The sequence below is a fragment of the Gekko japonicus genome, unplaced genomic scaffold, assembly GCF_001447785.1.
Source record: "Gekko japonicus isolate JY-2015 unplaced genomic scaffold, Gekko_japonicus_V1.1 scaffold170, whole genome shotgun sequence".
Classification (NCBI taxonomy): Eukaryota; Metazoa; Chordata; class Lepidosauria; order Squamata; family Gekkonidae; genus Gekko; species Gekko japonicus.
In genome coordinates, this window is record NW_015160212.1 from 1,140,742 (window position 1) to 1,145,789 (window position 5,048).

Here is a 5,048-nt window from a genome sequence, read left to right on the forward strand (position 1 = left end):
GGGGGGGGAAGAGACGCTTCATGGCAGGACATTCCTATTCTGCCCAGGATTCCTTCCAGCAAACTCTTCACAGGGGGATGCTGGGAATCAAGTTCCGTGACAGGAATTACCTCACACAGACTGACCAGAAACTCTTGCTCCAGAGATTCCGCTGGACCAGGGTGCGGCTCCCTCTCCCTTTCCTTGGGAAACAGAGAGAGAAGAAGAGGAAGAAGAAGAAGAAGAAGAAGAAGAAGAAGAGAGTGTGGTGCTTTGCCTGGCACTATCTGGGTAGGAAAAAGACCAAATTTCCCCCCCTCCTGTCAGAGGGGAGGGGTGGAGGCCGTAGTGACCCTCCAGCCATTCTGAGCGCCTGCTCTCTCGTTGCCAAGTAATAAATCCAAGGCACCACCATGATCAAAGGAGTCCGACAGAACAAATACCATGTAGCAGTGTTCCCTCTAAGCTGAGTTAGTGTGACCTAGCCCACAGTTTTTTAGCCTCTGGCTCATACATTTTTGTCCTAGCTCAGGCAGGATGGCTCCAGAGCAGACTAATTTATGCAGTAGTCAAATTGCTCGCTCACAACTTTAATGCCAGTAGCTCACAAAGAAGAATTCTTGCTCACAAGACTCCACAGCTTAGAGGGAACATTGCCATGTAGTAGTTCAATACAACATCATTTTAAAAAACAAACAAACAGTACATAACATACTATAAAGACAACACACTGCAACAGTTGAATATAGTACTATCCCAATACAGTATGACTTATTTCACAAGTGCGGTCAAGTCCCCAGTTGGTACAAAAAGGTCTGAAGATCTTTTAAAACAAAAGTTCAAGAAGATACCAAGCGGTCAACGCCCTATCCCGGAGTGGCAGGGGGTTTCCTCAGTCTTCATCAGGACCACACAAATCATCAATGGAACCAGAGCTTTAATTCAGCCTAACAGTACACAGTCACTTATTCCCGAGTGTGACCACTGTCTAGGTAAAGGTAAAGGTTCCCTTGCTCAAAAGCCAGTCGAATCCGTTGCCAAACAAGGCTCTGCCGGCAATTCTCCAGACAGAAAGGAGGATTGGAACCCAGTCGTAGTTCAGCCCTAACATGGATAGCTCAGCCTAGCCCAATCTCATCAGATCTCGGAAGCTAAGCAGGATCGGCCCTGGCTAGTATTTGGATGGGAGACCTCCAAGAAATACCAGGGTGGCGATGAGGAGGCAGGCAATGGCAAACCACCTTGGAACGTCTCTTGCCTTGGAGACCCCATGAGTGGTCGCCATAAGTCTGCTGTGATCGCAGCAACAACCCAGTTCAGAAGGCAGTCTGAGCTGTGCACAAATGCTTCTAGTATGGTGTAGTGGTTAAAGGTGCGGACTCTAATCTGGGAAAGCCAGGTTTGACTCCCCACTCCTCCACATGCAGCTGCTGTTGTGACCTTGGATCAGTCACAAGTTCTCTCAGAGCTGTTCTCTAAAGGGCAGTTTTCGAAAGAGCTCTCACAGCCCCACCTACCTCACAGGGTGTCTGTTGTGGGGAGGGGAAGGGAAAGGGGATTGTAAGCCGCTCTGAGACTCCAAGTGAAGGGTGGGGTATAAATCCAGCTCTCCTCCTCCTCCTCCCCCCCTGCAAGAACTACAAGCTCAGACAAGTTTGCCTGCTGGTACACACAGCTTGGACCCTTCCTCACTATGAAATCTGCACTAAGAGACAGCCATTTCATTGGAGTGCTGTTCCATCCTTGCTCTTTAAGACAGTGCTCCAATATCCATTGGTCTTTCCTGCCGCTGTGCCGGCAGTCCCAAATCGTCTCACAAATCTCTGTCTGTATTGCTTGCCGCAGCCATTCCCATATTGTATTGACTCAGCATTGGCTGTCTGCATCATTTTATTGCTCTGTAGTGGCAACTCCAAGGTCACTACAGCGTCTCACCGGGTTACGTGGATCTGGTTTGCAACTGGAGCAATGGCTCCTCCTCGCCCCTGAGCCATTGTGAGCGATAAACAGACAACTGGAGCCAAACCCCTCCCCCCCCCCAGTTTTTCTGGGGTTTCTTTGCTGGTGGGTTAGAAGCACGCACGCCCCTGAACTGTGTTATTTCCTGGGGCAGTCCCCAGAACACCCTGCCTGGCAGCCACTGGGTGTTTTGTGTTTTTTATCCATCTCGTTCACTTTCCAGCCCCCCTCTGCCTCCCCCTCCGCCAGGTCACCCCCCTTTACTTTCTGGGGGGGGGGTTGCAGGTGCCATTTCCTCCCTGCAGCACAGTGCCCTGCCAGCACCCTGGAAGGCCACTCCTCCCCCTCTCGTGCATACTGTCTCTCGCACACGCCCCTTCAGTCACCATGGTGAGGTCTGATGCAGACAGCAAGCTTTTATCTCGAGCCAGAATGGGAGGGAAAGGGGAACAATGTACGATAACGCCACAACAGACCGAGACTGCTTTACACAGCAGATGCAGATTCAGCCAGTGAGAGAGGTGTGATGAGGCTGGGGAATGGACAGCAGCCCTAGGAAGTGGGCAACAGCTGGCTCCTGGCAGATGCAGAGGGAGGGTCATGAAGATGGTCCTGTCTGGGCCGCGGGGCCACAGGGTCCATTGAGGGTTTCAAAGGCTAAGACCAACATGCCCCATGGCTTGACACAGAGCTATAGTAGAGGGTCCGCTTTCAAAATATTGGTGGTTATGGTGGCGGAAAATGCCATCAAATGCGTAACAACTCTGGGCTTCCTTGGTGGTCTCCCATTAAAGTACTAACCAGGGCCAACCCTGCTTAGCTTCTCCCATCTGACAAGATCAGGCTAGTCTGGGCCATCTAGATCAGTGCTCACCTGCCAATGACCACACTCACAGCTCCCCCGAAGAGGACAGCACAAGTGGAGACTTAGGCTCCTTTCAGACAGCCTTCATAATTCGTTTTGGTGGCAAGTGGCAAATAGTTTTTTTGTGTCACTTTAGACACAACCATTTTAGCAACCAACTGCTAATGGATTTTATTTACCTGTTCATTCAAAGCCGCTTGCATCCCATTGGTAAAGCAGGGTTGAGCCATTTTTGAGGGAAACTGCTTTCTTCCATTTTCACCTCTTCGCTGCGCTTCTGAATCGCTGTGGTGTGCTGTTTAAAATATCCCTAGCGCTTCCTACAATCTCCATGCCCTTTTTCACCGTGCGATCTTTTCCCCCCGAATGTTCTAAGTTCAGCGCCATAGCGCTAAACCAATATAGCACTTCAGTGTTACATTGGCAACATTGACTCCATTGGTAGACTAGGGCCCTTTCTGCATCTGTATTTAGCAGTGGTTTCAGAGCGCATCCTTTTCTTCCCTTCTACATTCCGTCCCACTTTCACTTCAGGTTTGTTGCAGAGTTGTTGTTTTTTCTTTTCTGCATCCGTTTCACAGGAATCGCTTTCGGTACGCTCTCGCCCCACATTTCTCAAAACTTGTTTTGCTGTTATTCTTAGTTCTGATCCGATTTCAAAACGCTAAAGTAGAAGTTTTTCTGTGTGTCTTTAAACGCCACCTACTTCCCTCCCCTATTTCCACCCTCTGCCCGTCTGTGGGAGGAGTATAAATGCTTCAATGATAATAGTAGAACAGGAGGGGGCGCTATCCTATACTTCATTTGCTTACTATATATGTCACTTGATGCCGTGAACACTTCCATCCAATTTGTTTTTTGAATCTAATAAAGTTCCATTCAGAGGGATTATTATAATTTTATTAGGTAAAATTTTAATCCCCTTTTTTTAGTTTACTTGAGGAAAAGTAATCTGATGCAAATCTTTCTTAAGTACTGCAATTGCCTAAGAAGGACTGCCTTCCCTTCGTTTTTTCAAGGATAATTAACACATGAACAGATCGGCTGCTGGCTCAAAAGTTTAATAAACATGATGAGACAGAACTCTGCAGAAAGGAAGAGAAACTTGAAGAACAATTTTTTCTTGTTGCTAGTCCATGCAAACCTTTCTTGCATGGCCACAAATGTTGCGACATCACACATTTTCAATCAGGAAAATACAGAGAGAATAATCTGCATAGAGTGGAGTTTCCGGTACCAACATCCGCTGAAAATTAACATATGCAGAAATGAAAGCAAGAAAGACTAATCAAAGGCTAAAGTGCTGGGAAACTCTAAAGTAAAGACTGAATGCAGAAAATGCCTATATTGATTTAGCGCTATAGCGCTCAACTTAGACTATTCAAGGGGAGAGAGCAAGGAAGGTTGCATGGCGAAAAAGGGTGGGAGAGAAAGAGGCGCAGTTTGAAATGACCATAGCGCTTCAGAGACGACTCATTAAAGGAATGAAGTTTGCTGTATGAAACCCCCATTCCTGTATTGCTTTATTCAGAATTGGGCCAACAACAGATAACATCCGGTTTAGAACGATAATGTGAAAGGGGCCTTAGCTATCTTCCTTTCAAACATCAGGCAGTTCAGGTGGCCTCAGACCAAGTAAACGAAGCCCCTTGTACAGCCAAATGAAAAACTCAACTTGGGCAATTTCCTCTAGGAGATAACCCAGCCTTCACCTGGGTTCTGGATATGGCCCAAGGCTGAGCAAATGCAAAGGGTGAATGTTTTAATTCAGGGGTCTGTCAACAAAGCATCTTATCATTGACCTGCCTGGCCTTCTCCCTCCCTCTCTTTGCAATTTGTCCTGATTGTGCTTTCCAAATAGCCAGGAGTCTTGGGAGGCCACATAAAAGAAAAATGAATGCTTTTTAGCTCCCAGTTAGTCATCATACCCAATTATCAGATAGCGTGAAACGGTTCTGCTGCCCCTGAGCTGGGGTCTCCAGACACTTCAGGGGCTGGACTGGCTTGTGCCCTTCTGGACCTCCCATTTCTGTTTCTGTTCTGCAACCCCCACCCCCACCCCGTTTTACTACCTGACTAAAACTATGGCTTATTGATTTTAAGGTGGCCACACGCTTCATTATTCCTTTTCACCCTCCCCATGGGAGTCACAAAACGGGAAACTGAAAGGGTTGAAAATGCACACGCTGCTGGGCAGCAAATACTGCAGCTAATAGGTGGCTTAGCAAAGCTGTTGGGGAAGGCA